The 15,940-nt window shown below is 43.1% G+C and overlaps 1 long non-coding RNA gene across 7 annotated transcripts; it reads right to left on the reverse strand.

The window, feature by feature from the left end:
* Positions 1-940: 940 nt before the first annotated feature.
* LOC134510339 (uncharacterized) lies at positions 941-15,940 on the reverse strand. 7 transcript variants are annotated; one of them, XR_010069564.1, is made up of 10 exons: positions 14,464-15,940; positions 14,291-14,364; positions 12,037-12,263; positions 11,743-11,948; positions 11,064-11,176; positions 8,489-10,601; positions 7,669-8,312; positions 2,479-6,846; positions 1,932-2,106; positions 941-1,215 (listed from the first exon to the last, which is right to left on the reverse strand). It is a non-coding gene; the product is annotated as an uncharacterized LOC134510339 (long non-coding RNA). The 7 variants fall into 7 exon arrangements; XR_010069566.1 differs by lacking the exon at positions 941-1,215 and having other exon boundaries at positions 1,476-2,106; positions 7,669-8,061; positions 8,234-8,312; XR_010069563.1 differs by lacking the exon at positions 941-1,215 and having other exon boundaries at positions 1,476-2,106; positions 8,489-9,199.

Below are 15,940 nucleotides of genomic sequence, written 5' to 3' on the forward strand. Positions count from 1 at the left end.
TGCCATTTATTAAATTGTCTAAATGTATTAATATTGAACAAATCATGCAGTAAATTATCACAAGAATGAGTTCTCCATGTTTTAGAAATGTAAATACTCGAGTCTCAGAAGAAAGCTGCCCTCTATTAATATCACGGCTCGTCTCTATTATGCAGCATATTTTAGGTTTTGTATTGACTTGGAAGGTAGCTTTCTACTTTTTAGTGATCAGAGCATTACTTTAGCATTTTTATTTCTTATTTATCTGTTAGGAAAGCCTGCTGCATGTACATAAAATTTTTCTTAAAGAAGTTTCTATCTTGGGGACTGTGCAGAACAATGGAAAATCCCAAAGAATTACCTTTGGGGTTTTGTATATTGAAATCTTGGATTGTGTTTCTTTGGAGACAACTTTCTAAAAGAATGAGCGCGGATCGGGTGCGACACAGTGAGTGGGCAGCATGGTAACCCCACGCTGCTGGAGTCGTTGCTTTTAGCTGTAGATCATCTTAGAGGTGGGGGTTGGTCTCTTCTCCCAAGTAACAGGCAGTAGGACAAGAGGAAATGGCCTCAAGTTGCGCCAGGGGAGATTGAGATTGGATATTAGGAAAAATGTTTACACTGAAAGGGTTATTAAGCATGGGAACAGGCTGCCCAGGGAAGTGGTTGAGGCACCATCCCTGGAGGTGTTTAAAAGACAGGTAGACATAGTGCTTAGAGATGTGGTTTAGTGATGGCTTTGTCAGAGTTAGGCTGATGGTTGGACTCGATGATCTGAAAGGTCCCTTCCAACCTAGGCACTTCTGTGATTCTATCATACTGTCTTCAGAGTCTTCTGACAATTGAACACTTTAATATTTGCATTTGAGGATTAAACTGCGTGTTTCAGGTTGTAATTCCCCCCATGCCACACATAGCACTTGGTGTGGAGACTTATGCTTTAATAAATAGTAAGTACAAATTCCATGTTTCTGATGGAGTAATGTTACCGCTGCTGGTTTATTCCAAGGTCACTAACACAATAATGTATCTCATCTACTTCATTGTGCTTTTCACATACTTGATAATGCTGTACTGTGGGTGACAAGCGGCTCCTCCTGTGTTACCTGGTGGATGTGGCAGGAGAGTTGTACAGCAATTAAAGACACTTTCATCAAAGTCGCGCAGAAGCTTTGGGTTGCGAAGGAAGAGCTGGGCAATGACTGTCTGTCTTGGAGCATCTGCTCTTCAGTGGACCTGAGGATTGAGAAGCTGCTTTTAAGGCGGGGGGGGACGGGTAAAGGAGAGTGGTTGTAAGGCAGAGTTGAGAACAGGGAAGCTCCGTGTAGCCTGGACGCCACTGGAGCTCCTTGGCCGGGTGTGAGGCAGACCACCCACAATCCACCTGTAGCCATTCATAATTAAATCAGCTCCTGATTAATGTATCTGCTTAATGTAAGACAGTTAAGATGTTCCGATGACAATCGGTCAGAACAAGTGTGATTGTTGAAGCAAGGGTAAAAGGTGAAGATCATGAATGGCATCCAGGGGAAAAAATAATATAAAAGTTGCTTTTTCTTTATTATTATTATTCGCAGTCTGAAAATTATTCTTTTCACTGCTCGATCACGGAAGAAATGAGAGCAAAGCCTCAGCCTTCCTGGCTGGAAGGAGGGAATGGATTGTCAGCGTTAAGCAGGTGATAAGCCTTGGACCGCACCGAGCGTGCTGCAAACAAGAGCGTGTTTCTCCCCGTCTGATTTGGCAGCTCAGCTGGGCGAAGAAAAGCCTGCAAACACTGGCAAGAATATCCGAAGGTATAATGACCCAGGCATAGAGGCTTTTTTGTTATTTTTGTCTGTGCTGATTTGTACTTACAGCGGGGGAATAAAAGAATAAAGAACTTTGAAAAGGTAATTTGAGTTTAGTAACTGACTTCCTGGCCTTCAGAGCACTGGAGTGAGAGGGCTTACGTGTCGCAAAGGCAGCGGGAGCAGTGGTCGGGGTGGAAAAGGAAGAAGAGTATCTCTGAGATCTGCTCCGAGCAGCTGGATGACGCTTCTGAGTGGGAAGGACAGAAAGCCAGGACCGCTGCCCAGGAGCTGTGCTCAGGAGGGAACACAAGGGGTGCTAAAGATCAGTTTTAACCTTAAAAAACATTAAACAAAACAAAAAAAAGTCTGAATAAGTCACAGTAAGTAGTTATGAATACAAATTGGCTTTATAATACAGAAAATTACTTATTGAAGTCAAGTTTTAACACAGAGTATTTCCATGGTGAATATTAACCAGAGGCAAACCAGTGTCTTTTGGGCAATAATAAATGCACAGCCATAACTGGATTTTGTTGCAGTCAGACTGAATCTGTTTGACTGGCTGAGTAACTATATATTTAGCTTGATATAGTTAACAGAAAGCGTTTTCTTCATCCTTTCCCGTAATAGGAATATTTGCAGGTCAATAGACTGAATTGGTAACAATCGCAAGTTTTAAGTATGCAGTGTCTGACTGAATACTGACCTGATTTACCCGGTTAAGAGGAGCTTGTGAAGCAAAGCAGCCCTGTCACCTTGTCCCAGAGGCTGGTAACACGGGCAGAGATTCAGTTTGTGCCGCTGTGGATGCGATTCTGCCAGCAGCTGCCCCTGCCTCGGTGCTGCTGCTGCTTCCATGGGCGCTCCCAGCTCTGTTCCTCCTCCTTCTCTCCTGACTCAGCATTTTCTTCTGATTCACTTGTTTTCTGCAACTACCATGAGAATGGTACCTCTCTTCTAGTAGTTGCATTGATGTTAGCTGTTTGGTGTTTTGCTGTCTCAAGTCTTATTTTGACTAAATCTTGCATCTCCATTTGCATGTTCCCTTCCTTTTAGCCACCTGGTTGCTTATGACTAAACCTTCTTGGTACCGTGTCCTGCTGGCCAGGTTAGTAACTCTTGTTTAGGCAAATGTAATACCTGATACGATGGGTACGAACAGAGCAAATTCAAAAGTGCAAGTGCTTTCCTCTGCTCAAATCTTACTTTGCAGACTTTTCCCAAAGCAAACAGCCCCCCGTGGGATCCTTCCGCTGCCCTCACAGGCTGCTCACCAGGCTGTAATTGGTAGGGGAGCACGACTCGGACTTTTGCGGGTTTGACGTTTAGGTTGTGGTGAGAATATAGCATATTTTGTGCATAATAGAACACCAAGTCAATGGAGAAATACTCTGAAACAAGCTAAATAGAAGATTGAAACTCTGTATCCTAACAGCATTTATTTTATTAATTTCCCCCCCAGCCGTTATTTCTCACCTATGCAGCTCTAAACTGGAGACAGCAGAGCGCCTACTTCTAAACAAAGTTTAAGTTCAAAGTGTAAATACCTAAAATGACTGTCAAGTGACTTTTTTTTTTTTCTTATCTTCATGTTTTTCCAGGGCATCAGGTTACCTAAAAGTTAATTTCTTCAGCCTTGCAGGTGCTTGTAGGCCAAGAAGTTGCCTATGAATCCTAGACAGGAAGGCAGCCGATCAATGCGTGGTTTCATAAAGCAACTGTTTTTGTTTTGAACACGCGTCTCTCTTGGCTGGCATCAAATGTGGCTGATTTAACTTAAGTTAGGTGACGGCCTGCTGTTTCTCATCTCTCATACGACATCAAGTATGTCTGGAAAAACAGTTTTTCTTATTTAGCTGCACTAAAGAGCAGTTTCTCTGCCCTTACTAGTAAATCAGTAATGCAGCGCTGGGCAGGAAGGTCAAGCGCGAGCAGGGCAGTACGCCGGAGGAGGGCTGGGTGTTTAGAAACCAGCAGACCTGCACTAGGGGACAGGACTGTATTTAAATTTACTTTAGCAATGTCAAGATAATTGTTTGGCATATGGGTGAGGAATACACCTTCAGTCCAAACTTGGCACTTCTGAACTGAGAGCGTGACTCTTCCTCCTGGGTAACGCACCTTGCCTTGGCCAGCAAAGGGCTTCGGAGCCCATTGCTTCAAGGAAAACAGGTTTTTGACCTCTGTGTTGGTGGCCGGGCTTGCTTCAACTGTCCCTAACCCCTGCATAAGTCAGTTATTAATTTCCTCAGGCTGAGGTTGCTTTTGTGCTAATCACTCCTCGGCATATCTTCTCTCTAAACATACTTGTCCCTCAGTTGTGTTCCTGTTCTTTATGCTTGCCCTCTTCATGTAGGGCCTAGAAAGTGTGCGGGGTGCTTGCAGGTGGTGGTGGTTACACCCTGGGTTATGGGACCGCACTGAAGCCTCTGTCGGGTTTCTGAGCAGGAGCCGTTGTCCCAGAGGCTGCACACAGCAAAAAGGCTGTGGGTCCCCCCCCCGAGTCACGGACAGTGCAAGGAACCTGCAATTGCACTCTGTCATAGGAAACAAAAATGACACATGCAATCTAAACAAGATTGTGTTATTATCTCAGTCGAGGATAATTCTTACGAGTGAAGTCGCTTTGGAAGGTTTGAAGGAAACTTGCAGACTTGAGGGACAACATGGAAGAAATAATAAAGTTGGCCTTAAAACTCAGAGAGGACCGTGAAGGCTGGCGTGATGGGTCAGTGAAGCAAAAGCTGATCTCTTGGGACTGCACAAAGGCAAAAGTAAGGGTGTGGAGGACACCAAAGCTGAAAACAAGTAGTTGTGTTAAGTGTGACAGAAAACAGCAGAGCGAGAGGTAACAGGAGTATAAATGATGCACTTAGCAAAAGTCTGGAGGGCAGCTGTTCTCTCACGGGTATAAGCAAGACATTTTATTTGTGAAGGTGAAAGGAGATGTGAGATGGACAAGAACTCAGGGAAGATAAGTTCTTACATGTTCGGATGAGCCTAAATGAGAGCACCTGGAGAGAAGTCCAGGTGGAAGGGAATAGGCATCAGTGACAGTTGGGATGGTGGCAGCAGGCACAATGATGAGAAAAGTGGGTAGAAGAAGGAAAACAGAGGAGCAAAGGTCTGATTAAGCCAAAAGGAGCTTCAGCTGATGGCTAGGTGTCTACAAAACGAGAGAAGAAATTGTGTAACAGCTTTTTTTGTGCAGGAGGCAAATCTGGATTATAAGAGCACACCTATGTGATATTAGGGTTTGTTGGGGGCTACTCAGAGTGCCCACGCTGCTAAAAGACTTGGGGGAGGAGCCTCCTGGAGGACACTGAAAGGGTTAAAAAGATGGGGAAGAAGTCAGGAAAAGCATGAGCCACAGGAAGAAGAGTTTTCAGGACAGTGTGAGGAGGAAAAGGATCCTGCATTTGATGTGTCTGAAATCAAAAAGCCTTTGGAAAATGGTTTGAGAGAGAAGCCAGATTGGACATAGCCCAGAAAGAAATTTCAGGAGATGAACACAAGAAGTGAGCATGGAGGTGAAAATTAAAACAAATGCTAAATGTTTTGGGAGGCAAAAAGCTCAAGCACCACATTCAGCCCCACACACGCTTCCACACAGACACCAGAGAGTGCCCTGGGAGGGAAAAGAAGAGCTTTAAGGGCAAGAGCAAAAGACAACAGCAAGATGGAGATTAAGGTTAGGATGGAATTGAGGGCAAGCAGAACAACCCGAGGAGAAAAGACCAAAAAATGCATGGATTTGATGGCAGAAAGGTGAGATGTGAAAGAGGTAAATCAGTGGGAGAAAACAGTGCACTTACAGATTCCCTTTAGTTACGGGAGGGCAGTAGAGGAGAATTTGCGGTGCTGAATCAGAGGCATTTCAGCTTCTCCAGGAGGACCCCTCACCTGTCCTTGTTTCTGTGCAAAGCTCATTTTCTTTGTTATCCCTTCAAGCTGTGCGTGTGAAGGGTTAAGACAGTTTACTACCCTTTCTTTAAGGATGAACTGTGCGGCACCTGTACAGTCCTGCAGCGAAAGTCTCCCAAACCTCGATAAAGAAAAATCCTCTCACTCAAAGCCGCTGCACCCCCACTCTCGGCTGAACAACAAAACACCTCTGAGCCTCGTCTGCGATGTCACCGTTAAGATACGTCTATGGAAGCTTCGGCTCACTCTTTCTCAAAGGTTTATCATAATCTTTGCTGTCAAAAACATGCAAACAATGTGCAATTTTGTACACATATTCATTGCAGCTGTTATCTTGATGCATACACAGCTGGGGAGCAGCATTAGCCAAGTTGGCTCGGACTGAAATGAAGGCTAATGTGAATCGGAGTGGATAAACATGACACGACATTGATTGTATACAGGCTTAAAGACGAGATTTACTGTCTGAGGGCTGATGGCATAAGCTGAAACTTTCTAATAAGCTGTATAGAAGTAAATTCCCTTCATTATAGGGTTCTCAGCAGGTACAGGCTGGAAACAAGAGCATGGCTGTTCTCAAAGTCAGGTGGTGAGCACTGTCAGGGTTCCAGAGCTGTAATTCAGTCTGAAGGCCTTAAAAGCTGTGCTTGACATTGAATGTGAGATCAGTACGTGTCTGTACGTACCGTGAAATCACTAGTGCGCCCGATGCAACTGCAGCTGCATTTTAATAGACTGCTCTGCCGTGTCCCTTGTGCCAGACTGCAGAAGTAGCCTCGCCCAGCTGCAGGTTCCAGGGAATGCTGCTTCTTTTGATTCCGAGCCTTTTCTTGCTTTCTGAGCATCTTTTTACCTCCAAGCACAAAAAGCGGTGCCAAAGAGGCCATGCTTGAACTCTGTTACTTGGGCATTTACTGTTGCCGCTGCTGCCATAGGTGTGACTTGGTAGTGAATGCTCCAATACAGCTGGGTGACATGAACGTCCGTGAGCGTGCGCCGGGCGCAGGCGGAGCCCTGGTAGCCAGCCAGGTCAGCACAGCTTTGGGCAATGGCCAGTCCCAGCTGCCGCCTTCCGACTCAACTGGGATTTGCCTGCAGCACTGGCAGCTCCTCACTGTAAAGTTCTTGCCTGCGGCATAACCCTGGCATGCTGCAACCAGAGAGAAAACCAAGCAAGAGATGGTTGGATAGAGAAAAAAACAGAAATGAAAATCACCTTGAAAAGGGGTGTTTGAGGAGGAACAAGGAATTATGGACTCTGGACAACACAGGCTTCATGTAACTGAGCAAATACGGAAGCGTATACAATTGCATGCAGCTACTGCTGCATTTTCTCAATGCTTGAGGGAGTAGTAACATCTCAGCAGTATAAACAAGTTGCATTTACCGCAGACCTTCACCAAAGAAGGGCATTTCATGCAATCTCAAAATGCTCTTCAAATGTTACCTGAGGAGTTGAAGCAGCTTCCATGGGAGGTTATGCTGCGTGGACTAAAAAGCAGGGCTAAATGCAAAGAATAGGTTAAATTAGGACACAGTGTGGCTGGGGCAAGCCACTGCAATGTGCCGACTGGCCTCCTGGAACCCTCAGCATATTTCAAGCCTGTTAAGATAGCTAGAAAGTCTGCAAAGTGGTTAGTGACAGTCTTGGTAACATCCAGTAATAGCCAGGCTCTCTCTGACATGACTTTTCCCGACCATTTCAGTGCACGTACTTAATCAAAACACGGGTTTGTTGAGTGCTGGGCCACCAACTAGAGCTAGAAAATACCATTTTCTCTGCTGCCATACCGTGGTATCCCCCATCACCTTCAAGATCTGTCCCAAATGCTGAACTTCATCACCTCTAAGGCTGTACGTGGCAAAAGCTTAGTATTCACAGTTTTAAAACAGTGAGTAAATAAAACCTTGTTTGTGCTCAAATCTCAGACTGAACTTCTGAGGTAAATGGTCTTTCCTTGAAGAGACTTACCTGAAAACAGCTTCTGTTTTGATCTAAGTCGTTGTTGCTGCAACAGTTGATTTCTTTAACCACTTGGCTCTGGCCTCTGAAAATACAGCGTGTCCGTATGAAGAGCTTACTGTGGTGAAGCCAAGGCAAGAAACTAAGTTTTGCATTTTGGCTTACGTCCTGCAAACAGTTACGTGAGTAACTTCTGCACGTAAACAGCCATAGCAAGCTCAATGAGGCCATTCATCCGCTGAGTTAAGCATGCGGGTAAATGTTTGCAGTTCTGGGGCGCTCGTAAGGAGGGTGGTTAGCTCTGTCTTTGGCAGCGCGGCTGAGCTCCACCGATCTCAGCTAGTGAAGTGGAAGTTGTCTCCCCCATCTACAGTTCCCACGTTGGTGCACAGAGTTGCAGTCCTTAGTGGAAAAGATCACAGGCACGTAAGAAAATTGATCTTTTGGGTAGACAGGGCCAAAATCCCATGGAGAGCTTGGCTGTCAAGTCAAACGGAGAGCTGAACTTGGTTCAAAGAGGATCCCATTGTTAAAACATGGAATATCAAAGAACATGCTGAGCTTTTCTGCTTACCAACTCTGCTCACCCTTCACCAGAAGATGTCTGGTGTGTGGTTCCACCCCAGTATAAACTCCACCTGCTGCATTCTGGCCTAATGTCAAAAGGACAAAAATAAGTCAGGTTCATGAATCTTAGTATTTTTAAATCTTTTGCTACATTTGTTTAAATTTTTATTAGCTCCCTTGCTGTTTTCACTTTTTTTGAAGTGGTGTATTCGTTGCTCAGGTAAGCCTGGAGAAGTTGTCAGGAAGCAGACACAAATCTTACCTTGAAACACGCAAGCTCTCTGTCGTCCATTGGCTGTAGCCGCTCTCCTTTTACTCGTGGCATCTCCAAAATAGTTTCACCATTCACTGCATAAGCTGTAATATCACTTAGACATTTTATCAGCGCTGCCCAGTACATGTGTGTCTTTAGGATTTCACTCTGGCATGCACTGAACACAATTGCCTTGCTGCCAGTGCAAGAAGGTTGGGTCTGGTACAGTCTAATCCCACACGCTACTCATATCTCAACACAGCTGAAAGCACCAGTGAAAGGCTGGCAATTTTGTTAAAAAGTTGTAATGTAGCTTCTGATATGTATTTCATTAGACACAATTAAAAACTAAAACAGCTATCACCGTGAACTCCAGGAAGGAATCTAGGGTTACATTTCCCACTGATGGGAACAGTCCGTACCATCAGGCTTTTTTGAAAAAGCACTTGTACGTCGGTTTTTATAAAAGTCAATTAAAAAAATGACTCACAACTCAGGTCACGAGATCTGTGGGGAGTAATTTGTGAGCACTTCAAAGGTGAAGCAAATTGCCTGGATAGACAACCTGATCCAAAACATGTTCATAAAATACCATGGTCTCCGCTTGGTGTGTGGTAAGAAACGAGTGTGGTGGAGTCGGGAGGAATGAGGACGTAGCTCAGGAGGAGAGAGGTGGGAAGAGCTGAACTGCAGCGAGTACAAGGAGGAAACTGTCTTTGCCTGTGGGTAATAAGAAGTGAACTTGTTAAGCAGGTTCCCAGTTTTGTAAGATCCTCAGAAGGGCAGAAGAGGTGTGGCTGGGTAACAGGAATGCAGCACAAGGAAGACGTTTCTATTAAACAAATTGGTGGGGTTTGAGTTTCTCCAAAACGTGCAATTGTGTACCAGCCTGGCCAGGCCCCGGGAAAGACTACTCCCCAGGGTGAAAGAAAAATTGGTGGTGGGACCTAATAAGGATAAACTGATCCCTGAAATGTCCTGGGGTAGGTGGGAAAGGTGGAGAAATTAAAAATGACGAGTTTATAAAGCAATCTGTTGTCACATGTAGATTTTGAGACCTCAAAGTGACACCTGAACAGTGGCACTTTATGATACCGTTGCCATTTAGTGAATACATATTTATCTAAACGTCTGCTGAGATGTAATCCACTGATAAGGAGGAAGCAATACAAGTAATTATTTTGTTAATGTAAATCAACCTTTAGTATACTTTATGACTAGTGGGACAACTAACAGTTCCGAAAAGTGTTGCTGAGCAGCTCCTTCCCCTTCTGTGTCCTCAGACAGCAAATGAACACAAGTTTAGTGATGCTGGAGAGAACACCATGGTATGGAACTTCTTGCAAACTTGCTGCACACTTCAGTGACACGATTCAGAAGGCTGACTGGAATCAATCTTTATCTCAATGGTATTTATGTGGATGTATCAAGCCAGCATTTTTCAATGTCTCTTCTTTCAGCGATTAAGATCCAGTTTGTGTGAAGGATTTTTCCATCTGTTTCTCCTCCTCTGAGCGTCGGAAGCGACCAGCACGAGGGAACTCACTCAGAGCAGCCTCTGGGCCAGAGTCTGCGGTGGTGAGATGACAAATCCTTTCTACACATTTACTGCAATTCAGGGCTACCCATCACGTACACGCAGCATTCCTGCCTCCAAGCCAGGGCAAGACTGCGCAAGTAACAACATACGGTACAACTGCGATTTTATGTAAACGGGCTGGTAGGAGACAGGTTATCTCCCGCGTTCAAGACAGTGATCCAAGGCTGATAGTGATGCGTTAGATTTGCTCTCATGTTATTCATTCCATCACAATGGATCCCAAAGCCCTTAACTGCCATCCAGTACGTATATTTAAACATTTTTGGGTGACCTTATTTAATGTAAATATGTTCTAATAAGAAGTACGTACAGTGTCTTCTGCTTAAACCCAGCCTGCAGTCTCTGTGAGCTTTCCTAATGCCATGGTCTAGAAACTTCAGGTACAATTATCTTCTAGTTATGTTGATACATCTGATAAAATCCAAGCACATTATGGCAAATGTGTTTTTACATGCAGCAGTTTGCCTTGAATTAATTGTTTCCCAGGATCATCGATGCCACTGCTCTGTAGAGCTGCTGCCTCTAATGTAGAATAAAATTTGTGAATAGACAGAAAGCTGTTTATTGTGGATTTTTCCATGTAGATGTTTTTTTGTTTGTATGAGTGAGAAGCTGAGGTGAGGAGTGACAGATTATCTGCTACTTATAAGTAGCCATTTATTTATACACACACACACACACATATATATAATCTGCTATTCTACAAATAAGTGCCAGTCTTTAAGACACAAGATCTGAGTTTCCTAGAAGTAAATGTGCTCCTAAGAACTGTCTCTGAAACAGCATAGGTTTTAATTGTCTAGGGACAGGGGGACAAAAACCACCAAGAAATCCATCTGATTTCAGTTTTTGAAAGAAACTAATGAGAAATACCTCACTGCTTCCATTGCAAAAAGGGCTAGAAATAGAGGGAAGAAAGCAGGTTGCCTTTATTCCCTTCTTGATGCATGTGAATTTGCCTGAATTTGTCTTCTCATTCCTTACCTGCAGCCCCTTGTAGAGGCAGAACAACTCCCAGTGTGGGTCCTCTGCGTCCCTGCCGTTGAGACGGAGCTCCAGGTCTGTGATTCCATCCTCTTTGGCCATCGATGTGAACCCTGGCAACAAAAGGGGTATTGTTTGTTAAGGAATAAGTATTCTTTTAAAGTTTAGCTTGGGAAAGTCTATAGTTTTTCTTTCCATAATGGGCTTTTCCTTTGTATTGCCATTAAGAGTTGACTAATTTGAAACAGTTACTTTTAAGTTTTTCCTTTTGCAAAGCAGCATTCCCTGGTGTCAATTGTCGCTTTGGAAGTGTAGGCTGTTCTAAAACTTTATTAACAGCAGCAAATCTGCAACTAAAATGCTCCTTTTTTTTTTTCTTTCATTTTTCTTCCTGAAAGGATGTTAAAAAGCAGAGTTTTGGTTGTGATGCCTGTTTAGGCAAAATTCTCATGTGAGTAGTTACTGTCTTTTCTCTAGGGGAAAATACCCTCAAGGCACTCCAACCCTGGAGGAATCTTCTGAGCTGGAGAACATCTAGCTCCAAATCAACATCTTCCCTGGGTCCAGCTTGGGCTGCTACTGCATTTGTGATCATGCTGGGGATGGGGGAAGAAGGTTAGAGGCTCTCTGAAACTGAGAAGTGAGGGAAATGCTGGGCTCGTAGGAGTTGCATACCTACCTGAGCACGGATACCACGTCCCAGCACTAGCAGACAGGACAGTGGGTTTGCCTCTAGTTTCTTTGTCCTTGCTCTTAACATCAATGGGTTTTATTCGTTCTGATCCAACAGATTTGAAACTCTCTTATTTGGTCTTCCAACAAACATTATGCGCAGCTCAAAATATTCCCTCAACAGTGTTGATAGCTGCCAATTTTCTTCTCAACCTGTATTTAGAGGGGACTTTGACAGTACTTCCACTAGACTTTTAGCTTTTCTTGTTCCCATCACGTACTAGGGGTTACCAATACTTACCAAGGGATTCTTCCCCTGGACTGCACGGGTGAAAAGAATCTGGGATTTAGCTTGGACAAAGACAGATCTCTCAGGATATTTGTACTCCGGTCGCTCGCTCTGTGGCCTTCAGATTACAATTGTGAAACTTGCCATATTGCCACTGTGTCCCTTGGTGCTACCTGTCCTCGACAGCAGCTGTCCTCTCCTGTCTGTTCAGCTGGTTCACTCTGAGTTGTCCACATAACCTGAAAATTAATCACCGGTTGTCATCCCCTGAAACAGTACTTTGTTCAAGTGACTTTAACTTTTCTAAAATCTGCAGTGGAGAGCAATGGATTTTCTCGCATTCAGCTCAGGGATGTCCAGAAATCACTGTACGGATTTGATATTGCAAGTGGATTTTTATGATTTTAGACTATATAACACCCTTTTGTCACTTTCAAAGATATACATGAGCAAGTGTGTGCTACAGTCTCGATTAGACAAAATATTCAAGATGTCTATTGGCATATTTTAGCACACATCTGGTGCTGGATATACTGGGTAGTGCTTCTGCATATGGGAAAAAATTATCACAACAGTTGGAATGTAAAAAAAAAAAAGAGAAAGTGCCTTGATTTATTTAGATAAAACTGCCTGTAGCTCTTTTCTCAAGAAGAGCAACAGCAGCAAAAGCCCGAGACAAAGCATTAACATACTGAACTGGGAAAGCCTGATGGTTTCAATTCAGCCCTAGAAAAGAGTTCAAAGATTTTACGAGTGAGCGGAAGCCAACAGCAAGACCTTCTCCCCACAAAGTTCTGGATTTGGGTGATAAAGATGGCATATTTATGCCAGAATTCTGGGTTTCTCTGTAAAATCTTTGTAACTCAACAAGACAAAGTTTCTTATGGTCTAAACATCTTTACTATGACACTTCAGTCTCCTTTCACTTGCTGACAGCTGCTGGATTGTGCTTTATTCTCCTTGGGGTATACTGACCATGTGAAATGAAAAGATCTTCCCAAGCTTCATGATAAAGCCTTTCAGATGTCATTTGCTTTTACTTGACACCATCAGAGGCCAAATAAGATGAAGCTGCAGTTTGCCTTGATCACGCTGTCATTTAAACAGATTTGTTGGGAATTGTTTATAACCTGACAGCAGTTGGATCCACTTTTAGCTCTCTGTTCACGACCCTGTGCATGAAAATGCTTGACGTTGTGTGTAACCCTGTGACCTCAGCTGCTGCAAAGGTTCTCATTTTGAATTTGACGTGAATTATTTTCCAAATACTTCCTCAGAATGGACAATGCATTTTGGAAAAATTCAAATTGCTGTACTTCTCATCTTTCAGAGAGATTATTACCCTTTTGCCCAACAAGCTCTACCTATGTATATGTCACAGAATCACAGAATAGCTGGGAAGGGACCTCTGGAGGCTGCCTTGTTCAACCCCTCTGCTCAAGCAGGGCCACCTAGACTGAGTCGCCCAGGCCCACGTCCAGATGGTTTTTGAGTATCTCCAAGCGTGGGGACTCCACAACCTCTCTGGGCAAGCTGTGCCGCTGGTCAGTCACCCTCACAATAAGAAAGTGTATGATTCTATGATTCTGTGATGTTCAGAGGGTACATCCTGTGCTTCAGTTTGTGCCCATCGCCTCTGGTCCTGTCACTGGGCACCATTGGGAAGAGCCTGGCTCTGTCCTCTTTGCACATTCCCTGCAGGTATTTACACACATAGATAAAATCCCTCTGAGCCTTCTCTTCTCCAGGCTGAAAAATCCCAGCTCTCTCAGCCTGTCCTCACAGGAGAGGTACTCCAGCCCTCTGATTACTTTTGTGTCCCTCTCTGGACCTGCTCCAACAGGTCCATGTCTTTCCTGTGCTGTGTTCCCTTTTGTATTGAAAAATCCTAAGGACTTTTCAAATAGTCTATTTTTTTGGATGCTATGAAGACAACAGCAAAGCAAATTATCTTTTCAACTGCAAGAAGATATCATTTGAAATTGTGTATGTCGATACTTTCCAAGTTTGCTCCATTGCTGTGATTGTTATTACACTTAAAAAAAGAAATATAGGAGCTAAGGCATTTCATGTTAAACACAACCAAGAGAAAAAAGATTGAAGAGCTGTGAAAACAGCAAGATGTAGCTATTTGAAAAAAAGACATTAAAGAAGAAACAAGTATTGTAGGTCCTCTCTGAAGTCTAAGCTCATTTTTGTGGTTTTTATGGATTCTACAGCATGTTGGCAGATGAACGGTGTAATAAAAAACATTACTGTCACTCACTGTCTGCTCTGCCCCTCTTCCAAATGTCTAATCCACTGACCCCGCAGCGATCAGAAAAGAGACATCAGCTGCTTCTGTGGGAAAAAAAAAAAAAAGCTTTTTATAGAATTGAATCATAGAATTGTTGAGGTTGGAAGGGACCTTTAAGATCATCATAAACCTTGCTTTGTCACCTGTTTAATTGAAGATGCTGGGCTGCACATTCACGTTGCTTAGGTGTGGGGACACTTGCGAAGGACAAGGCAGGGTGGAAATTCTTCCCCTCCCTGCAGCAAGGCTTGTCACACTGTCAGCAGCTCCCGGTTACGAACCAAGTTAGTCCCAACTGTCTCATTTAGTTCAATTGTTTGAGTGGTAATTACAGAAGAATTTGGATATGCCACTGGTTGTTCTGAAAACGCTGACTATGGAAAATGAGGCTTTTCTAAAATAAATCACACTTTTACATGGTGAAACTACCTTTGTAAGCACATTCTGTGCACATAAGGCTAGTTTTCACCTCCATTTCCAAAAGTGAATAAATTTATTTTTAATGAATAGTAAGACAAAAAATGAATAGCAGCAAAAATTACATTTAGCTAATTTGCAGACAAAAACCAGCATAAAGATGTCTAAGTGTTATCAAATGTTTTCAATTTACTCTTGGCACATTTATTTCCATGCTTGAATTAGGAACTGAACAGATGCCAAACCAAGGAAGTAAGCACATGGGAAGCAAACTGTTGAAACTATAAAGAGATTAAATAACAGTCCTGAAAATTGTATTTCCATTTTGAGACCTGAGTAATGTTCCAGAGCATCACTCTGGAAGGCAGCTAAGAGTAAAAAGCCAAAACAATGTAACTAAATCTGTGTACAGCACTTACACATAGCTTTTGATTTTATAGGGGATGTCTGAAATTTGACAAAGTTTAGGTGAGCATATACATCAACTTGTTTAGCTCCTTTAGTTACTGGAACAAGGTAGGTATTTAAACAATTTTTTTGATCAATAACCAATTATATCAGCATTTCATAATTATTCTAATCAAAATGACAACATGTTTGTAATAAGAAGTTTTGGTAAGATTACCCTTAATGTGTGTTGGATACTGGACTGCTGTGTGCCCCGCATTTTTACTGGTTTTGCCTCTTTTGGATTCTCATGGTCTAGAAAATCTTCACAGATTTCCCTAAGTGCTTATAAAATTATAGAGAAAAGCACATTGATATAATTTCCATAATCAGTTTAAAGTCTGCTACTAAAACAGGTAAGTCTTTCTCATCTCCATGTTTATGGATTCCGTACCGTGCTGCTGTCACTCCACCAAGGACCGATCTCCACAAAGGATTTTTTTTTCAAAAAGGGGTAAATAGTTTCTTCAAATTTTTTTTTCAAAAAGTTTTTATTCTGAAGCATTTTTGGTGTTTCTCATTTTGTCTCTGTCTCGCTCACAAGCGTCTGTCTGTGGTATATGTGCTGGCATCCAGGAGTTTAATTAAAGTAAAAAGAAGTAGAAAGGAAGATGCACTGAAATCTAAGTATTTCGGAATGCCTGTAGCACTTTAATGCATCCATGTCATCGGTGACAAAACAAGTGACAGGGATAACACCTCTTCCTCCAGCGTGCCCGCCAGGCTGGCCGCCACACAGCAGCAGGATTGTGGGAT

This window comes from Chroicocephalus ridibundus, chromosome 1, assembly GCF_963924245.1.
Source record: "Chroicocephalus ridibundus chromosome 1, bChrRid1.1, whole genome shotgun sequence".
NCBI classification, from domain to species: domain Eukaryota; kingdom Metazoa; phylum Chordata; class Aves; order Charadriiformes; family Laridae; genus Chroicocephalus; species Chroicocephalus ridibundus.